We start from the raw sequence: 22,915 nt of genomic DNA, 5'->3' as shown, positions 1-22,915 counted from the left end.
ATATATATACTTACAGTTCAGAAAGATAATTGTGTGGCTGGCAATCACTTTAATACATAAATAATTGCTAACAAAAATCCTGACAAGTACATGGTCAAGATAGGATTCAAAATAAGGTTCTTTTGACTCTAATGCCAATATTCTTAACAAAACATTATACTACCTTTTTACTGTTTAATGATCCATCGTCAGCCCCTGATTCTTTACCTAGTCTGTCCTCAACCATTCACCAGTGTTTGATCATTTTTTTTCAGTCACATGCAATCATTTGACACATTTCCCCTCCACTTTACCAGGATTCAAGACCCTTTCCAGTCTTACACTTACAGTGTGGTGTTTCCACTGTACTCTGTTTAAATTCATCTCCTCATCTTGCTAAATTGTTCTGTGCTTATGTTCTTACCTTAGTCTGAAATGGCCTTCCTCATCACATCTGTATTTGTTACTATTACCTTATTAGTAAATTTATTAATTTCCTGTTGATTTGACAAGAAAACTAATTTCAATGAAAATAATAAAACATTCGATAATACACCACTACTATGAGGAAAATCATTGATAACCAACTGGTTAAGCATGTTAATTCAAGCAGTTTAAAATTAACATCTCTTCATGCTATAAACAGCTGTGTAACAAGTCGTCTTAAAACTTACCAGCGTATGGGCAGTGCGACGGTGGCACAGTGGCAGAGTTCTCACCTGCCAGGCCGGAGACCAGTAGGAGCCAGAGTCCCCCTTCCTACCCCAACCCCTCCTCCTGGAACTCCGTGTGGCCTTGCTCAAAATCGCCCCCTCTGACTCCCAGCAGCGCCTTAGTCAGAGGTGCCCTCCCACTAGCTGCCTGGATATCCCCACGCTCCGAACTGCAGCCCCTCCCAGAAAGGCTCCTCATTGTGGGGAGAGGGACACCTTGGGCACAGCGCATGAGCAAGTCGCTACTCAGTCAGCTGTCTGCGCACAAACATGAGCTGGCCCTGGTTTTCCGGATCACAGCTACGCCAAGCCCCGGAGTGCCCAGCTGGTGCCACTTGGGTGCCGGCAGCATTCAGCCCAAGTGCATGTTTTTCCTCATGCGGCAGCACGAAAGTGCCATTGAATCAGACGTCCCAGTAAATGTGGAAACTTCAACCCCTGTGACACTCAAAAAGCAGGAAGGTGATGAACAAGTGTCGACCTTTCCCCAACCCAGGACTGGGAAGAGCAAGTCAATGGGTCTGGCTGGACTCTGGTCCAGAGGAGCCACCCAACAAGATCCTCAAAGCCTTGTAGTCTGACCAACTTGCCGCTCGACCAGTTAAGGGGCTTGCAAAGAGCCAGTGCAGTGCCATGTGGCCGTGGACGTGTGTGAAGAGTGCAGCAAGCCCTGGTGAGCATGAGCTGGGACACCAGGCTGACCCAGTGGCTGCACACCAATCTGGTGAAGACCTTGAGCCTGCCCATGCTGGCTGCCTACTTGGATGCTCTCCAGATGCTTGACTGAGGGATGCTTCTGTCATCCAACACGAAGATGCAGGGCAGGAGCTGTGGCCTTGTTTGTCCTGCTGAAGCAGCCCTGGGCCACCGCTTTCTCATAACAAACCAAGCAAGGTCCCTACTCTCTTCCAGATTCTCATTGCCTCCTCTGGCCCCTCCAGCTCTGTGCTGCCAACCTTCCACTGCCACCGCTTCTGGCAGTCTCAGCTATTCTGCCTAGTCAGGGTTCTCCTGGTAGCCACCAATCTGCTGAACAGTGGAAGTGTGTGTGTGGGGGGGTTCTACAGTGTCATGGGCACAGGCATAATTGGGGCAACAGGTAGCAGAGTGCTGGAGATTCACAGCCATTTCCACACAAATCTTTTTTCCTAATTGGCTGAAACACTGGAGATCTGGTGGCTTATCATGTTTCGCTGATGCAGTATGTCACTGCAGTTGTCTGCCTTGGGTTTCCTCTGCTTAGTGTGGATGGCCACAGAAGGGATGTGGACCCCCCCTTCTTGGGTATAAAGGCTCCAGTTCTCTTTGTCACTTGCCAGAACTCCCTGCAATGCCACCTCAGAGGACTTCCATCTGTTCAGGCTGAGAACACCTTGGTGACGTTGGGGATAACTGATGACAATCTCAGAATAGGCAAAGCAAGAAAGAAATCAGAAAGGCTGACAGAGTATGGTGGACAGGTATGTTCAGGATGAGATTGTGGACTTTCTGACAGGCATGCTCATTCAGGCTGGGGGCCACTTGGGTTCACAGTCACAATCAGGATGCTAAAGAGAAAAAGAAACCTCATGACACGACCTGTAGAAATCTTCCCTTCAAAGTCCCTGAACAGGGCAGTAGGCCTGCGTCCCCAGCCACCAAGCCACTGGACTCACCTTCAGAGTGTGCCCAACAGCCCCATCTCAAGTACCAAGACCAAAGGGACCACAGAAGTCCAGCCAGATAGGGAGCTCACTGATGCTGAAGAGACAAGTTCAGTGGAGAGAAGCTGTACTGACCCACAAAAAAGCCCAGGTTCCCATTTCATCAGAATAATCAGGGGAAGCCAAAAAAGAGTATCTTAGGGTCCACTTGAAGCGACACCATTCCTCCAGTCCTCTTACTGACAGTAAGGCCTCCAGGAGCCCAAAGATCAAAGTATCCCTTATCTCCCAAAGGGACACAGTTGCAGGGCCATGTGCTTCTTTCCAAGGAGGAGTTTCAAAAGGAGAAAAACCCATCACCATCACACTGGGATAAGCTTCAGCCAGAACCAAGGAGCTCACAGGGCTTTGCTTCACAGCCAAGCCAAGTGTCCCTTCTGAAAGGGGCTGCTCAGTCAGCCCAGTCTCCACCAAGGACTCTGGCAGTGCCATGCCTAGTGCCTTGCATATTTTCCAGAGCTGCTTGGTGGCCACCTCCCCTGGCACTCCCATCCCAGGGCCACAACAGCCAAAAGCCTCTTCCAGGGCCTCAGCTTCAGTTTGTAGGATGTTGACAGCAAGACCTCTGGCCTCACAGCAACTCCCTCCCCAGGGTCAGCATCAGAAGTCAGCAATGTGAAGTTGCCTACCCCCTGTGCCAATTCGGGGTGCTATAAAAGTGTCTCATGTGACCGTGGGAATACAGAGTCCAAGGTCTGTGGGGAAGGTAGCTAGCTGGTAATTCCATTGAAGGGTCTGGATGAACTCCACAGGAGAGTGGAGTTCACTGACTGAAGCAGGAAGAGTGACCGTCTCTTCTGAATTCTCCTTAAAAGCCTTCTAGTGATTAGATTAAGCATCACTCATTACAGAAGACACTCCCCTTAGCTGATTACAAATGCCATTAGCTGTGGATACAGCTAATGTAATCATGATTTAAATCCATGAAATGTCCTCATAGCAACAGACATGCCAGTGTTTGCCCAAACAGACAATTGGGTGCCACCACCTGGCCAAGTTGACACATGAACTTGACCATGACACTGGGTGATGTGTCCTTCTTTATCAGGTCACTAATGACCACTTCACAGTGAGCCCTAGGCACATGTCTGTCCTGCTGAGCTGTCTGCTGCTCTGAAGACCTCTTTAAGATGGCTACTTTTGCCCCCCTGCTGGTTATCTTCAGGGTGGGTAGCCTACTTTAATGTGCAATAGAGTTCAAAACTAAACTCAACTCCCTACTCATTCACTCCACCATGTTCCTTCTATTACTAATCCAATTTGGAAAATTCAGTTACACCAAAACTTTTCCACTAACTCCAAAACTTATCATTTCTACTTCAGATGTCAAAAACTTGCCTACCTCTTTCGTGCATGCATCAGGAACCAATATTCTCTCACCTACATTATTTCAATAGCTTCCTCCTTGGGCTCCCTCCTAGTTATTCACTCATTTGGTGCACATTTATTGAGGATCTACTATATCCCATACACTATGGACATGAACTCTTAAAATACATTCCCTGCAGCATTTGATCAAAGAAGATGATAAACAAAGATTCACAATATATTATTGTCATATAAATCCTTGAAAGCAAAAGGACTTTTGCCATTTTGTTCACTGCATTGTAACCAAGGACTTGTAAGGACCTGTTAATTGTTGATTGAATGAATAAATAAAGGAGTCAAATGGCAGAACTGGGCATGAGTGGCATCAGAGCACACCAGCAAGGACCCTACCTCACAATGAGAAGAGGCCAAGGAAATCTTCCCACCTAATGCAATGCTTCAGCTGGGTTTGAATACAAGCTCCCATTTCTGGCTAAGTAAATAGAATATACAGAGGCACAGAAGCAATGAGGATTGGGGACAATTGGGAAACTGCAAAAAGTTCAGAATGATGTTTGTGATGTGGAGAAGGGAGGTAGGAAATTGGGCTAAAGGTTTTGACAAGAGTTATATCATAAGGAATATTCTCCGCCTTGCTAAAGTGTTTGAACTATAACTTGCAGATAACTCTGCATCATTGAGCAGCTTTAAGCAAGCAAGTGACCTGATCCAATCTTTCATCAAAAAAGCTTACTCTGAAAGCAATGTTGAGGTTGAATTGGAGAACAAGTCTGCAGATAGGGAAGACAGTTGGGTCACAATGATATAAAAGTGAAATAAAGATGATGTTACGTCTTTCTCCTTTCAATAATTACACCATACCACAAGTAAAATGAAAAGCAGATGCACAAATAACATCATCAACAAAACTTTCTATAACTTTGCACCATAGTAGATGACAAAGGCTCCAAGATGCAGTGGAAGTCAAGGAGAGGAGACATATCAGGCAGATGGCTGCAGCAGCACCTCAGGCAAGGCAACCATGTGATATTAGCCCAAATAGGTGGAGCTCCCTGAGGGGAATACCAACAAGACCCTGCTTGCAGCTATGGGATGTGGGTGCATAGATGGTCAGAAGGACTTTTCCCAGACCCGACAAAGTCAGAAGGAAGGGGAAATCGCACAGACACTCTACACTCCCAAGAGTGTACGGTCTGTTGGTGAAGTAGAATTGATTAATGGATTCCACATGGCAACAAGTCTTGTCAGAGCTGATCCCTGTTGGCTGAAGAGAAGAAAAAAACAGAAAGAAATCACAGAACTGACTTGAATCACAAGGAACTTTGAATGAGCACTGATACTCATAAGCAAAAATACAAACAATATAAGGACAAATTATTAGTAGTCAGAAATTTTATTTCACCTCTCTCTGTCCATAGAAAATCAAGCAGACAAAAAATAAATATAGATACAAATGGCCTTTCTAACATACTTCCTAAAGTAAATTTAATTGGTAAATATCCAACTCTATACCCTAAAACCAGAAAATGCACTTTTTTTCAATGCTAGTAGCATGTCAAAAATTAACTACATTAAGCCACAAAGAAAACTGAAATAAATTTCAAAAATCAGGAATAGTACAGATGATATTCTCAGATCACAAGCAACAAAACTAAAAACTAAATCAGGTGCATTTATATAAGTATAAATTATACCATTACCTTTATAATTTAGCACAAGAAGTAACTGGAGTAATATAGACATAAATTTAAGACAACCTGAAATGAGAAAATAAAGAAGAAACAAAATCAACTGGTAAATTTTTGTGGCAGTTACGGCTAGGAGCTAAGAAAAAGGGAAGTGACTATGGAGACTTCTAGGCTTTTCATTTAGGAAATGAGTGGATTCTATTGCCATTTACAAGCACTGAGAATATATTTGGAGAAACATCTTTTAAGGAAAAAATGAATTTTTTTCATGCAAGTTGAGTTTGAATGCTAATCTTCTATGTAACTTGCTTTCTTCTTTCATAGAAATGGATACTACTTATTCCTACTCCATGCAGTTTCTAAGAATAGTGAATGATTAAATGTGTTAATACATACAAAGTGCTTAGTCACAAGTAATAAGTAATAAGTGCTCAATAAATAGTAACTATTGCTGTTTAGTTGTAGTAGCTTTTGTTGTTGTTGCTGTTACTAACGTGGTATTGGTCAATGTAAAAGAAGAACTTTTTGGAAGATATGATGTAGAATCAGAGTACCCAAATGGAAACCAAAATTTTTACAGCATTTTTTAATATCAAAATAATTTTTAATACTGCAAACTCCTTAGGAATGAACTATATCCATTCTATCAGTCCAAGAATTCATCTTTTCTTGAATGCAACCATTAGCCACAGCCAAATGAAATTTTGGAGGAAAATACTAAGTGTTTTATTTCTTCTAGTCACTTGCTATTAAACTTTCCTTTTTCTTTTCTCTTAATGATAGCTTGGACAAATTTCAGTCCTTTTTGGTCACCTTTGGTTTTTGAGCCCAGTGGAATTTAAAACTTCAGTCTCAAACATGATTATAAGTTACTACCTTCTTCCTTTTTTTTCTTAATGTGCAGCTCAAGGGACCTGAAGTGTGTGTGTGTGTGAGAGAGCATATGTAGGGGATGGGTGATTTATTTTACTCCATTGATCTACATAGCTATCTCTGAGAATACTACACTGTCTTAATTAACTTATCTTTCTTGTAAGTCTTAAAATTGGGTAGAATGCAGTATTAGGTATCAATAAAAGGGGGAACGGGGGTCTAGGATATTTGGAGTTTTCTTTTTTCTTTTTATATCTCTTTCTGGAGTGATGCAGATGTTCTAAGATTGATCATGGTGATGAATGCACAACTATGCAATGATACTATGAACCACCGATTGCATACTTTGATGGATTATATGGTGTATGAATATATCTCAGTACAATTATATTTTTAAAAATGGAAGGAAATCCTTAAAAAAAAAAGACTGTCTAGGCCAGAACTTCCCAACCAATGCACTGCAGATGGTTTAAAGGTGTATCCGCACCTACATATTTGATTCCTTCGGTGCATTGTCTTAGTCCACACACGGGCTCCTCTCTTTACCCAAGTGTGCTGCAAATATTATTTTCTACTTGCATCCTGACATGTGAATGATTGAGAAATGGTGGTTTGCTCTACCAATATCAACTCTCAGTATGCTCTCTGGGTCCATTAGACTCCATATTACTTCTTGAGTTTCTTTTTTGAGCACTGTAGTTATGATTTATACTTCATGACTTTTATCCTTTCTTGAAGGCTTTCCAAAGAATGAAGAAAAATGTACTTATTTTTTAATCAAAACAAAACAAATTTCTGTCTTGTAATTACCATGTGTGTCCACTGGACCCCTTTCTAAATCTAACATACAGGTGGGGTCCCTGTGATCATATTTTTAACTGTCTTGAAACAATTGCTGTTTCATCATTCTAGGAATTATTTCATCATTAGTCATCAATTTTTCCTAATTAGGTTAAAAAATTTCAAAGAATAGGGAAACTGAAGAATTATGAAATCATCTAGAAGGATAAGACTGAAATAAATTATTTTTATTATCTGTGCCTTTTCTTATTTTATTGCCTGGAGAACCATGTCATCTTTCAAGGAGGTATAAAAAAGAAAGGAGACATCATCATTGTGGGGTTTTTCCCCTTTCATTGAACACAGTTCAAAATTCAAAATTTTTCATTTTCCATCCATAATGGCAAAAATAAGAAAATTGACAGAGGATGGTACTTCATATATTGGACATATCAGAAGATGAATGCAAGGACACAGCACTCCAGTCCCTAATAATATTAATGAAAATGACCACATAAATGAAGTCTCCGTCTCCAGATGACAATATTCTGGAAGGATTTTCTCAAACTCAAGAATCAATCAGTAAACAATAAGAAATACAGTATTCTCACTCAGCCAGTCATTTAATAGGATGGACTTCATCTTGCAATATTTCACAAGAACCTGGACCATCCTGCTTTCCTGAAAGGATGATTATTCTTTATCTTTTATGAGATTTGTACAACAGAACTTCCTTGATACATTCATAAGTTGAAAAATGCTGCAGACATCTGTGTACACAAAGATGATTAGAAGGTAACATATAATATGTAAATGAAAATTTCATTGAAATAATCTTTCTAATTGGTGCCTATAAATATAAAACTACAAATGTTTTACTACTATGGAGAAGATAGCCATTCTTTCTTTGACTAAATTATGAGCCATGAAATTTTCAAGTGTATTTCATTTTGTCAGTACAAATGTTGTTTAAATTATTATTAAAACTTCTAATATAGCTGTTCTTTCATATCCCTTTATTCCTGCTTCTATAATTTACTTGTTAAAACACTTAAAAATTTTTTAAATAAAATGGGTTCATTTGGACCCACATTATAAATAATTGTACTCTGGATTAAGAATTTGAAAGAATGAAATAGAAAACATTTTCTCCTTGAGACTGATCATACTGTTGTATCCATGGTATTGAACAATTTGATATAAGACTGAGGAAAGTACTAAATATAAACCCAAGTTAAGACAAAAAGAAGAATAAATTATCAGTTTAGAGTCAAAGCTGAAGGACATGAAATGACTAAATATATGCCAAGGGTGAGTGAGTTATGATTTCATGCAAAACCTCCTTCAGTCCTGTGTTTATGAAGACAACTAAGCTCATGAACCCAACTGAGATTAAGTAGCCTGAAGAAAGAAAACTCAGTTTAGGGAGTTCACCAAGCTCCATCACTTGAATTCCTTGATAATATCTATTGACAATGTCATAGGATTAAGGTGATTGAGGTTCATTTCACGTGAAACTGCATAAAAGAAATAAATCACCCTTCTGGAGTAAGCATATAACCATTGCAATGCGGAAATATAACATTAAAAAAGTAAATTTTAACTTTTCTGTCATTTGCTTAAACATTTAACTTTCTTCCAGGGTTCTTCATTGCACTTATTTAAAAATAAAACATCTCTATCTTAAGGAAAGCAGAATTTCTTGGAAGGATATCATAGACTCAAAAAATGAATGGAAAGCTGAAGAATCAGATTCTAACTTTTGCCAAGATGAAGATCAATAATAGGAAAACAGGATTCCTTGGAAGAAAATTAAGGTGCTAATCAGAAAATTATGAGAGGCAACTATTATTAAGTAAAAACAGAATCTATCACAGTGGAAAAGGAAAGGAATGAAGGTTTGTTAGAAGAAATTGGAAGTGTGAAATCAGTCATTTCAGCGACCGTATGTGGATCACAAGAATCTCCTAGAGAGGGAGACTAATAAGAAGTAAACTACAGAAAGTTTGGATCTTTGCCATTGTCATATAGGGTAAGCCAAAACACCCCAAAGTCCACCAAGACCAAACCATGCATGCTTCACTCCTAACTTCCTTGTTGATAGAGTCACTACCTTGAGATAATTCTATCATAGGGAGAAAACCCATTTGCAAATGAATAATCTGTCCTCTCCAATTTGTTCTCCTTGTAGCCTTTTCCATTTCATTTAAAGAATCTCCATCCTTTCTGATGTTCCGGTCAAAACTCATGGAGTCAGCATTGATTCCTCTCAATCTCTCACGTCCCACATCTAATATATCACAGTTCCTCCTGGATATACCTTCAAATTAAATCCATAATCCCACTTCTTCTCACCAGCTCCACTGCTAACATCTAAGTCTGAGCCAACTTTACTTCTCAACTGCAACATCCTCTTAATAGGTCTGTCTGCTTCTATTCTTGCACCCATTCCTACCATTTCCACAGCCAATTCCTCAGCACACTAGCCTGAATGATTTTAAAACATGTCAGAGCAAGTCTATCCTCTGCTCACCACCCTCCAGGTGCTTCCTGCTTCACCCAAAAGAAATGCCAAATCCTTACAAAGTCCTCTCTGTCCTCTTCTCCTACCCCTTTCCCCCTTGCTCTCTCTATTCCCAGCACATTGGTTTCCTTTCCTCACACACACCAGGGATGTTCCTGCCTTGGGGCCTTTGCTTTCATTGCTCTCTCTACCTCGATCCCCCTGCCCACAGATATCTGTTTGATTCATATCCCATTTCCTTCAAGACTGCTCAAATATCACCTTCTCAATGAGGCCCACCCTGACCATCTTTTTAATACTGCAAACACCCCACCTATCACCAGCACTTCTGACTCCATTTACCTTGCTCTTCTTTTTCTGTTCTCCAAAACATTTATTAATCTCTAACATATTATATAATTTACTATCACTTTTGTTTATTAACTCTCTGCCCCTACTAGAGATTAAGATCCAGGAGAGTAAGGATCTTGGTTTTGTTCATGATGCATCCCTAGAAAAGCATCACAATATATTGTCATATATACATATGGAGCTCAAAAATATTTGAATTAATGAAATAAATAGTAATAAGATCCAGTACAACATGTGGAGTAGTTAGTTCCACTTTGGAGCAGGGTTTGAGAAGAGGTTGGAAGAGGTTTGTCATGGACTAAGGATAACACCATGAGTCAAATAATGTGAGTGAAAGGGTTAAACTAAACCTATGTGGTTGTGAACTGTAGGGTCAAGGTCAAAGAGACCTTCCTCTTACAAAGGAGATATCTTTGTTCCATGTGAAAGATCTTAAATTATCTCATTCTTATGATCTTTCTCCAGGTGAATACTTACTTAATCAGTGAGTTTTAGAAAGGAAGAGTGGGTATATTAGTTGCCTAGAGCTGCCATACAATTACCACAACTTTGATGACTTAAAACAAAAGCAAAAAAGAAAAATCATTCCCTTACAGTACTAAAGGCCTTAAGTATGATATCAAGATGTTGGCAGAACCGCACACAACTCCAAATGCTCTCTGGAAAAATCATGCCTGGCTTCTTCCAGTTTCTGATGGCTCTAAGTGTTCCTTGGCTGTGGAGGCATAGCTCCAATCTCTGCTTCCTTTTTCATATGGCCTTCTTCTCTGTGTGTCTTCTCTTCTATCTCTTATAAAGACATTTGTTACTGATTTCAGGCCCACTCATACAATCCAGGAGACCTCATATCAAGATATTTAACTTAATTATATCTGCAAAGATCCTTTCTCCAAATAAGGTCACAGGTGCAGGTTCCAGAGATTTGAACATGGACATGTCTTTTTAGAGGTCATCATTCAAACCACTACAGTGGGCACTTTGAGGGCAGCATCTCTCAGGATCCTTGCCTCTAGATAAAGTATTTTGGGGCTATATGGAGACATGTGGCTATTTCCTTGTGCCAATGAGAGACTGACTTTCCAGGTAGAACAATATTTACACTTATTTTTCACAGGTTTGCAGAGTGAACTTTAAACTGTAAGAATGGCCAAGGCTCGTGTGAGTTATAAGGCACCTAGAAAAATGTAGGCAACAATAGACTGACTATTGGAAATTCTCCTCCAATTTATTGTTATTTGATCAGCATTCACGGCCAAAGGAGAGAACTGTGAAGAAAATAAAACTTTTGGATCCTTGCGGTATACCCCAAGGCTCAAGAGTAACCACTAACTCCCCCACCACCATGTGGTTTCAAGTTGGGTCTAGATTTGATGTTTACATTAGTTATGATCTTGTTTTTATACTTCATGGATCTGAATTTCTCTTCACCCACAGAGAAGTAGTAGATTTCACTAATACATAGAAAGAAAAATAAGAATAGGAGGCTTTTATTATAAAGATAGCATCTTTTTTTGGTCAGGGCAGATAAACAATTCAAAGGATTATTTGCAATTCAAAAGACTAAAAAGTTCTGTGTCTGAAATATTTTGGCCTTGGAAATAAGTTTTGCTCAAATTTTCTTCCAGGAAAACCTGGAGCCATTTAAAAAAAAAAATTCTGTGGACTAACTAACATAAGAGAATGAGTGGGGGAATAAAAATAACCTAAAAGAACATAGGCTGCCAAGCTGGAAGAAAAGATGGACTTCCTCAGGACTATGGTTGACATTCACACAGGAGCCCTTTGAACCTGAGCTCTCCAGCATGGTAGCCACTAGTCTCATGTGGCATTTAAATTTTGATTAATAAAAATTGAATGAAATGTAAAGCCTGAATTTGTCTAAAACACCCGCTACATTTTAAGGGTTCAAATAAAAATGAGGCTTATGGCTACCATATTGGATGGCATTGTTATAGGACATTTTCATAAGTGAGGAAACTGGATAAACAGCACATGTCTCTAGACAAATAAGAAAGGGAAGGCCAGACATAAAAATGGATAAAAGGGTTATCTATGGATAAAAATGAAATTATATTTCTGAGATTTATTTTTAATAATTCTGCAAATAAATGTGGAGGAGATTGAACAAGATCAATAATTTTTTTTAAGATCAATAATTTTTGAGGCCGAATAATGGACACAAAGTGGTTTATTGTCTAATGCTAACTATAGTCATATATGTTCAATAATTTCCTAAAGGTTTTTTGTTTTTTGTTTTTTTTTTTTGCAAAGTGGTATTAGGAAAGGCGGAAAAGGGGGAAGTCTTTTGGTTGTTACTGTATAAAAAATGATGACTAGAGCCCAACCAAGTTACAGAGGAAAAGAACTCAGATCTCAGAAAGCAGACTGGAAAATCTCCTAGGAAGAAACAGGAATTCCTAAATTTCAGAATTTGGGGAACCCTGGAGAAGCACAATCTCAACACTGCCAGTGGAGAATCCCTATGCTTTCTGTGCTCTAAAAATGCATGGAAACAAGATTAAAGGTGAAGGTATAGGCAAAAGGTGCAGGAAAGAAATAACAGATTAGCACCTGATATAAGATATTCATTCATATATGCAAGATTTGTATGAACAGTGGATATTTTGGGTTCAATTATATATAAAAATATGCTCCAATAGAACTGTTTAAATAAAATAGAAAGTATATCCCTCTCACATAGAAGAAATCCAGAGGGCTGATATAATGGCGCCACTCTCCAACCATTAGGAACCTCTATTGCTTCCCATTCAGAATTCTACCAACCCTAAAATATGCTGCTTGTTCTCATGGTCTGAATCTTCTGGAATGCTTAACATTGCATCTACATTCAAAATAGGATGGAGAAATGGAAGATGAAAGGCACACAGAACCATTTTTAAGAGATTCAACATAAGTCCCACACAAAACTTCCACTTCCACCTCATTGGCCATAGCCTGGACACACCTTGCTGCAAGAAAGACTGACACATAGAGTATTTTAGTGGTATGGTAAGGTGTTCTGCTAAAACTTTGGTCTGTGTTATTAAAGCAAAAAGAGAGAATGGATATTGGGACTCAATTAACAGTCCCTGCCTCAAAGTTAGGAAAGTAAATGTTTGGACCAGACAATAAAAAGAAATAAAAGGTACACAGGCATTTCAATCTAGCAAACAATGTCTTTTGTGGGTATATTAAAGAAAAGAAGTAAATTCAAGAAACAATTGAGAATCAGTTCAACTGTTAAAAAATTAGAGGGAAATTTAATGCTAGAACCATATATCCCAACAACAGAAAAAGAGAAAATATTTCCATTGCTTTTGAAATAACACAACTTACTCACTGCTTAGAAAACTGAAAAGCTGAGGGAAAGCTAGGCTTTGGGAAGAAAATATGGCAGAGATAGTCAGCCTTAGATCTCTAGGAATGCAGGTCTCAACTGCAACTTCAGTTCAGGAACCAACAGCTGAGACAAATACGAAGGAAATTTGGGAAATGTCCTTATGAGGCAGATTTCATGGACCTAAGAAATGCCATAGAAAGAGATGGGAGAATAGCCACTATAAACCAAAACAAAATGATTACAAAAGATGTTGGAATTTTTATCACCAGATCAAGGTATCAGGAACACAGAACATAAGGAAAATCGGAGATCAAAACTTCTTGACACTTTTGGATCAGAAAGTTATGTCAAATGGGAATGACACTATTGCAAATTTCTAAGCTTTGCAAAAATGTAACAATGTCTTAAATGAAACCCTTAATGAGAGAAGTCTATATGTATGAGCTGATTTCTCTCAGATAGGTTTATAAAAAGTGTAATAATTAACCTCCTTTTTATAATTTATTTCTTTTTATTAGAAAAGTTTTAGGTTTAGAGAAAAATCATGTATAAAATAGAGGACAAATATATCACCCTATTATTAAAACCTTGCATGACTGATGCATTTGTTACAATTGATGGATGGACATATTTATAAGTTGTATTATTAACTATCCATTATTTACTACAGGGTCTTCTGTTTGTGTTGTACAATACTATGGATGTAAAAAAAATTTTTATTCTGGTAATGTATATACAACCTTAATTTCCCCTTTATATCACATTAAATATATAATTCAGTGCTGTTAGTATCACAACACTGTAATACCATCACCACCACACATTATCAAAATTTTACAATGAACCCAAATGGAAACTTTGTACAATGTAACCATTAAATCCCCATTTACTACCCTCACCACGGCCCCTAGTAACCTGTGGTCTAAATTCTGATCCTGTGAGTATGCTTTTACTAATTATTTCATATCAGTGAGGACATATACTATTTATCCTTTTGTGTCTGGCTTATTTCCCTCAAAAGCATGTTTTCAAGGCTCATCTGTGTTGTCACATGTATCAGAAGTTCATTATTTTTTATGGCTGAATAATAGTCCATTGTATGTACCTCATTTTGTCTATCCATTCATTGGTTGATGGGCACATGGATTGCATCATTTGGTAATTATGAACAGTGCCATTATGTACTTTGGTGTGTAAATATCTGCTCGAGTCCCTGCTTTCAAAACTTTTGGGTATATACCTAGAAGTGAGACTGCCCACTTACCATAAGTTGTATGGTAATGATACACTTAATTTTCTGACGAGCCAGAAAACTGTCTACAGTTGCCCTGCCATTTTCCATTCCCACTACAAAGAATGAGTGTTTCTATATCATTGGATCCTCTCCAACACTCATAATTTCCCTGTTTAATAGTAGCCTTTCTAGTGATTGTTTAATGGTTTTTCGTGGTAGTTTTAATTTTCATTTCCCTAATAGCTAATGATGTTGAGGATATTTTCATGTGCTTTTAAATCATTTTTTAAATCTTCTTTGGAGAAATGTCTTTTTAGGTCTTTTACCCATTTTTTAAAAATGGGTTGTTTATATTTTTATTGTTGAGTTATAGATTTTCATTATATATTCTGGGTGTTAAGCCTTTTTCTAATATGAGAATTCCAAATATTTTCTACCATGAAGTAGGTTATCTTTTAAATTTCATGATAAAGTCCTTTGATGCATAAAAACTTTTAATTTTGATTAAGTCCTATTTATCTATTTTTTTCCTTTTGCTGCCTGTACTTTGGATGTAAAGTCAAAGAAACCATCACCTACCTCAGGGTTCTTAAGATGCTTCCCTACATATTCTTTTAGAAATTTCGTAGTTCTAGCTCTTATATTTATGTTCATTATCCATTTTGAGTTGATTTTTGTGCTGTGGAGTAGCAGCCCATCTCCATTCTTTTGCACATGGATATCCAGCTTTCCCAATACCATTTCTTGAAGAGACTGCTTTCCCCACTAAGTGAACTTGGCACATTATGAAAAATCAGTTGGCTATAAATGTGAGGGTAGATTTCTGAACTCTCAATTCAATTCCATTGGTTTACATGCCTGTTCTTGTGCCATTACCATTTATTTTTTAATACTGTGGCCCTTTAATGGGTGTTAAGATCAGGATGTATGAATCCTCCAGCTTCATTTTTCTTTTTCAAGATGTCTTTGACTATTCAGGGCCCCTTACCCTTTCATATAAATATGATTATTGGCTTTTCCCATTTCTATGAAGAGGCTGTTGGAATTTTTATTGGGATTGCAGACTGGAGTGAATCTGAAATCATTTTAGGTAGATTTGACATCTTGACAATATTTAGTCTTGAGCATGGAAAATCCCTGTACTTATTTATGTCTTCTTTGATTTATTTTAGCAGTGTCTTGTAGTTTTCTGTGTACAATTCCTTCACATTCTTGGTTATATTTATTCCTAAAAATTTCATTTTTTTAGTTGCTATTGTAAATGGAATTTTTTCTTGGTTTTTTCTTCCAATTGTTCATTACTAGTGTATAGAAACACTACTGATTTTTGCATGCTGACCTTGTACCCTGCTACTTTGCTGAATTCATTAGTTCCAGTAGCTTTGCTGTAGATTTCTCAGAATTTTGTGTATATAGGATCATGTCATCTGCAAAGAACAAAAGATTTACCCCTTCTGTTCCAACTTAGACGCCTTTTATTTCTCTTTTTTCCATAATTGCTCCAGCAAAAACTTCCAGTAGAATGTGAATAACTGGTGACAGTTGGCATCCTTGTCTTATTCCTGGTCTTAGAGGGAAAGCTTTTAGTCTTTCACCATTGACTAGGATGTTAGCTGCGGGTTTTTCATAGGAAAACCCTATGAAAATAGGTAAAAGAGAAGTTTACTTCTATTCCTATTTTTCTAGTGTTTTTACCAAGAAGGTGGTTGCGGAGTGGCCAACAATCAACCAAAGCCTTTCTTAAGGCTTTTTTTTTTCTGTCTTAAGACTTTTGAAGCTGCATTTTCTTAATTCAATACTTAGTCAATTAATGCAGCCCTTTACTTGTTTTTGGTAGTAAGAGGAAGGTTTGTGTCTATAAGATTCCTCTGCTGCCTTTGCCCCAGGAGGATTGGAACAATGTCCCTGCTCAGAGCAGCCCCCAGTTATGTGAAGTAGTTGATCAAATGTAGATATTTGGGATCAGACCACACATCCTTGGAGATTAAGGACTCACTAATTCTTTATATCCCAACCTGATACCAGCAAGCTAAACCAGGAACTCAAGCTCCAGGAACCTCCCTCTCCGCCCTTCCCCTCTCCCACCTGCTGTGAGGTTGGGGGAAGGAATATGGTAGGCACTCCAGGGACAGATGGTGAAACTCACTAGTCTTTATCACATTTTATTAGCCTCTTCCTCTTGCTTCTTCCTAGACACTGAAGCTTCAGTGTTTGATTCAGACATTTTCTGCCAATCCAACAGATGTTTTGGTAGAGGGATTGTTCTCTGCAGCTCCTTACCCTGCCATCTTCCCATAATCACATATAATTAACTTCTTGAAGGAAGATTTCTCCCAGTTTGGTGTAAATTCATAGATTTCAGTCACTAGGCATAGTCTGAGTGGAATCCTAGTGACACTGAAACCAAAAAGGATGTCTCTTTTCTGTCGATATTTTTTCCCTCAGACATGACGGAGGTACAATGATCTTTGGTAACAGTAACAAGAGAACTGATTTTGTTGGAATAGTACCTCTAAAAGCTCAGGATAGGCTTGTTTTTAAAATTTTGTGGGTATGGGTTGCTTTGGTATTTGATGTTGTTACCAGACAAAGGTGGTGGATTCTTTGCCTTATGCACTCAATGACTAATTCCTGAGATGCCAGGGTTCCAAAGAGAGAAAGAGGTTATTTCTAGGTGTGAAGCAGGAGAGCAGATAGCCTATTGGCCCAAAAACCTGTTTCCCCATCAAAAGATGGGCAGGTTTTAGGATAATGAGCACAATGGCACCAGATTCATAATTAGATGTGATCTAATTATTGAGCATGCACAGATTGATTACATGCTTAGTCACAGAATGTATGTAAGAAAATGGTGACTTTAATATGATGATGGGTATGATTTTTAGTACCATAATGAGGTATAAGTCACTTATAGGTTTAAGTCTAAACTACTGCACGTGTCTGGAGGGCCCATTCTGGTTAGATACAACTTAGGTTATCAAGATAACTTTTAAATTAGGGTGTGTTATTTCTGGACTAAGCCAAGACCCTTCATTAATAAACATGAGAGACTGTCGTTAGTGATCATAAGACTCCAAAGTTGAAAAATTGGATAAAAGGAGTTCAAGTGAAGGTCTGTCAAAGTTTTCCACAATCTCAAGGGCACAAGATAAAGGCTATACAATCATTATTTCAGGTATTTTCCTACTACAATATGCCAGAAAGCAAAAAGATTTTGTAATGATTCAGCAACCACAACCATCCCTTAAAACCTAATTTCTTAGTTACAATGTCAAACTCTTCCTAATTGGAACACATGAGAAATTAACTGAAATGTTGAGGTCCCAAAGGAACCATTCTCAATCCCCTGGAAGACAGCCAGGCTGCAGTGCTCGAAGAACCCCATCTCTACCCACGCCTCCCGACTCGATCCCCACTACTGAAGCAGAGAACTAGAAAATGGAAAATAAAAGTTTTGGAATTTTAGCCTAAGAATTTTGGATATTACATTTTGGCCCTTTTTCTCATAAGTGCAAGGGAATTTGATTTTGGACTTTAATTTCTAAGGAATATAACTGAGAAGTTTAAGGAAATTAGAGCACTTGAATTTCTCCCTTGGAAGTCATAATGGAATAAAATTTATAATGAAATTTGGGATATCTGCATGTTGTTTCATTTTATTGTTTAAATTTCTCTAAATTTTTTTTAAATTTTATTGAAAATTGATGAAATTTTAACAAAAATTGAGAATTTGATGAACTACATATCTAGATAAAATTAGGGACCAAGATAAAGCAAGGAGTGAATTATAAGTCATGGAGTGGACCCGGACTTAATTAGTGGACCCAGAAAATTATCTAAAGAAAGCAGAGGTTGCTATTAGGTTCAGGCCTACCCAAGAAGCTCCTGTCTTTTCCTCAAGGGATGTAATCACACCTGGCTATGGGCTTAATTAAAAATATACCCATTTTAGAGAGGAAATAAATATCCCACTCCTTGTGTTTATATCTGAATGAACTTCAGCTAAACTGATATAACTCTTTTAGATTGATGAATCTAGAAAAATGAGTAAGAACAGCTGATATCAGTCCCTTCTTGTCTTGAATTCTGTTCCTACAAAGGAGATGCATTCCAATCAGCTTTCTACAGTATGATATGAAGGAGCCTGGCCCTTGAGGCTGCCAGTGGTGGTCAGTGTTCCAGTGACTGGGTGTGACAGTCTCTCCAGCTCAGAGGTAAAGAAGTTAGGAAGTCCACTTGGCCACAAATACATTGCCTTTTTTATATTGAAGGTGATATTTTGATTGCCTGCTTCTATCTCTCAAGTTCTGGGTTCTATAGAAGGAGGAATGTTATATATTGCAAACCAGTTGTATCACCTAATGACCTTGATTATGGTCAATATTATTAATAAAATAAGTGTTTGTTATCTGAATTGTGTCGATAATTTCTCCCCTGAACTTAAAAGTCTTAAATGCAACTTCTTATTCAACATTATTACTTAAATGTGTAACAGGTGCCTCAAATCCAACATGACTGAAACTGAACTTTTGCTCTTTCCTTCTAGCTTTTTGCTCCCTTTCTCTCCCCCATTTCAATAGTGTCAACTCCATTCTTCCAGTGTTCAGCCCCTCCTTAGGACCATACTTAACTTCTCTCTTTCTCCCATACCACATCCAATTCCACAGAAAATATTTTCAGCTTTACCTTCAACATGTAACCAGAATCTCACCACTTCTCACACCCTCCACTGCTATTATTAACATGTGAACCACCATCCCCTTTCTTCAGAAATACTGCCATTAAATGTCTAACTGTTCCCTCTGCTTACTTTTCACCCCAATGCCATCACCTCAAGAGCAGATTTTCAAAACAGAGTGCTTCTTTTAATATATGTTAGACCTTGTCATCTTTACCCCAACCCACGATGACTACCGTTTCACTCAGAGTAGAAGCCAATGACTTCCTATGGCCTACAAGACGCAACTTGAACTAGTCAACCTGGTACCTCTCTGGATCATCTCCTCCTTTGTCACTCCCCACCCCCACCCCTATTTATTGCACTCCAGTGTCTTTGCTGTTGTTCAAATATACCAGACACATCCCCGCCTCAGGGTCACTGCATGATTTGTGCCCCCTACCTTGAATACTCTTATCAGATATCTGCTTAAATCTCACCTTCTCAAAGACACCTTCTTTGATCACCTGTTTTTTTTTTTTTTTTTGCTTTTAATAAAAGGGGATTTATTTCATTAGTTCTTCAGAGGAAAGGCAGATAACTTTCAACTGAGGCTCTTTCTTACGTTGGAAGGCACAGGGTGATCTCTGCTGGCATTCTCTCCAGGCCCCTGGGTTCCAGTAACTTTCCCCCTGGTGATTTCTTGCTGCATCGCCAAAGGCCTGGGCTGAACTGCAAGTGCCAAGATGAGGTATGCTGAGCTGCTTGGGCTGTGCTACTTTGAGTGCTCTCATTTAAGCACCAGCCAATTAAGTCAAACGTCATTCACTGCAGCAGGCACTCCTCCTAGCCGACTGCAGATGTCATCAGCTACAGATGAGGTTCACATGCCATTGGCTCATGGCCAGAGCAACAGAACTAGGTGCCTTCGCCTAGCCAAGTTGACAACTGAATCTAACTACCACAATAGTGTAGAAAAGATTTCCCAAAAAAACCACAAAACTGGTTCTTTGAAAAAAAGACCAAGTGGTTGATAAACCTCTGGCAAAACTAACCAAGAAATAAAGAAATAAGACAAAAAGAACAATATATTTTTTAAAAAAGCAGAAGTATAGATGAAAGAGAGATGAAAAAGATAAGGTAATATGTTGAATAGTTTTAAGCTGAGATTTTGTTAAACAGGTAAAGTGGATAAATTTCAACAAAGGTAAGAATTGCAACATTGATTCAAGGGAAAAAATATTTTAGAATCACAAAATCTTCCCATGATGAAAATCAGATGTAGATGATTTTGTGGGAAAATTATATAACAAAAATGTAAGGAATAAATCTTTCTAATTTTTTAAACTTTTTTTATTAATTAAAAAAATTAACTAACACAACATTTAGAAATCATTCCATTCTACATATACAATCAGTAATTCTTAATATCATCACATAGATGCATATTCATCATTTCTTAGTACATTTGCATCGATTTAGAAAAAGAAATAGAAAGACAACAGAAAAAGAAATAAAACGATAATAGAGAGAAAAAAAAAGAAAAAAAAACATACTTCAGATGCAGCTGCATTTGGTGTTTTAACATATTTACATTACAATTAGGTAGTATTGTGCTGTCCATTTCTGAGTTTTTGTATCTAGTCTTGTTTCACAGTCTGTATCCCTTCAGCTCCAATTATCCATTATCTTACCCTATTTCTATCTCCTGATGGTCTCTATTACCAATGACATATTCCAAGTTTATTCTCTAATGTCGGTTCACATCAGTGGGACCATACAGTATTTGTCCTTTAGTTTTTGGCTAGTCTCACTCAGCATAACGTTCTCTAGGTCCATCCATGTTATTACATGCTTCATAAGTTTATTCTGTCTTAAAGCTGCATAATATTCCATTGTATGTATATACCACAGTTTGTTTAGCCACTCGTCTGTTGATGGACATTTTGGCTGTTTCCATCTCTTTGCAATTGTAAATAATGCTGCTATAAACATTGGTGTGCAAATGTCTGTTTGTGTCTTTGCCCTTAAGTGCTCTGAGTAGATACCTAGCAATGGTATTGCTGGGTCATATGACAATTCTATATTCAGCTTTTTGAGGAACCGCCAAACTGCCTTCCACAGTGGTTGCACCCTTTGACATTCCCACCAACAGTGGATAAGTGTGCCTCTTTCTCCACATCCTCTCCAGCACTTGTCATTTTCTGTTTTGTTGATAATGGCCATTCTGGCGGGTGTGAGATGATATCTCATTGTGGTTTTCATTTGCATTTCTCTAATGGCCAGGGACATTGAGCATCTCTTCATGTGCCTTTTGGCCATTTGTATTTCCTCTTCTGAGAAGTGTCTGTTCAAGTCTTTTTCCCATTTTGTAATTGGATTGGCTGTCTTTTTGTTGTTGAGTTGAACAATCTCTTTATAAATTCTGGATACTAGACCTTTATCTGATATGTCATTTCCAAATATTGTCTCCCATTGTGTAGGCTGTCTTTCTACTTTCTTGATGAAGTTCTTTGATGCACAAAAGTGTTTAATTTTGAGGAGCTCCCATTTATTTCTTTCTTTCTTCATTGCTCTTGCTTTAGGTTTAAGGTCCATAAAACCGCCTCCAAATGTAAGTTTCATAAGATATCTCCCTACATTTTCCTCTAACTGTTTTATGGACTTAGACCTAATGTTTACATCTTTGATCCATTTTGAGTTAACTTTTGTATAGGGTGTGAGATACGGGTCCTCTTTCATTCTTTTGCATATGGATATCCAGTTCTCTAGGCACCATTTATTGAAGAGACTGTTCTGTCCCAGGTGAGTTGGCTTGACTGCCTTATCAAAAATCAAATGTCCATAGATGAGAGGGTCTATATCTGAGCACTCTATTCGATTCCATTTGTCAATATATCTATCTTTATGCCAGTACCATGCTGTTTTGACCACTGTGGCTTCATAATATGCCTTAAAGTCAGGCAGCGTGAGACCTCCAGCTTCGTTTTTTTTCCTCAAGATACTTTTAGCAATTTGGGGCACCCTGCCCTTCCAGATAAATTTGCTTATTGGTTTTTCTATTTCTGAAAAGTAAGTTGTTGGGATTTTGATTGGTATTGCATTGAATCCGTAAATCAATTTAGGTAGAATTGACATCTTAACTATGTTTAGTCTTCCAATCCATGAACACGGTATGCCTTTCCATCTATTTAGGTCTTCTGTGATTTCTTTTAACAGTTTTTTTGTAGTTTTCTCTGTATAGGTCTTTTGTCTCTTTAGTTAAATTTATTCCTAAGTATTTTATTCTTTTAGTTGCAATTGTAAATGGAATTTGTTTCTTGATTTCCCCCTCAGCTTGTTCATTGCTAGTGTACAGAAACACTACAGATTTTTGAATGTTGATCTTGTAACCTGCCACTTTGCTGTACATATTTATTAGCTCTAGTAGTTTTGTTGTGGATTTTTCTGGGTTTTTGACGTATAGTATCATATCATCTGCAAACAGTTATAGTTTTACTTCTTCCTTTCCAATTTTGATGCCTTGTATTTCTTTTTCTTGTCTAATTGCTCTGGCTAGAACCTACACCATGATGTTGAATAACAGTGGTGATAATGGACATTCTTGTCTTGTTCCTGATCTTAGGGGGAAAGTTTTCAATTTTTCTCCATTGAGGATGATATTAGCTGTGGGTTTTTCATATATTCTCTTTATCATTTTAAGGAGGTTCCCTTGTATTCCTATCCTTTGAAGTGTTTTCAACA

The 22,915-nt window shown here is 38.0% G+C and overlaps 1 pseudogene; it reads left to right on the top strand.

Annotated features, from left to right (window-relative positions):
• The first annotated feature begins 542 nt into the window (after positions 1–542).
• LOC143668588 (KAT8 regulatory NSL complex subunit 3 pseudogene) overlaps positions 543–22,915 on the top strand; it is an 82,549-nt pseudogene continuing 60,176 nt past the window's right edge.

This window comes from Tamandua tetradactyla, chromosome 24 (assembly GCF_023851605.1).
Source record: "Tamandua tetradactyla isolate mTamTet1 chromosome 24, mTamTet1.pri, whole genome shotgun sequence".
Classification (NCBI taxonomy): domain Eukaryota; kingdom Metazoa; phylum Chordata; class Mammalia; order Pilosa; family Myrmecophagidae; genus Tamandua; species Tamandua tetradactyla.
The sequence above is the reverse complement of the archived record's forward strand: the minus strand, read 5'-3'. Positions and strand labels throughout refer to the sequence as shown.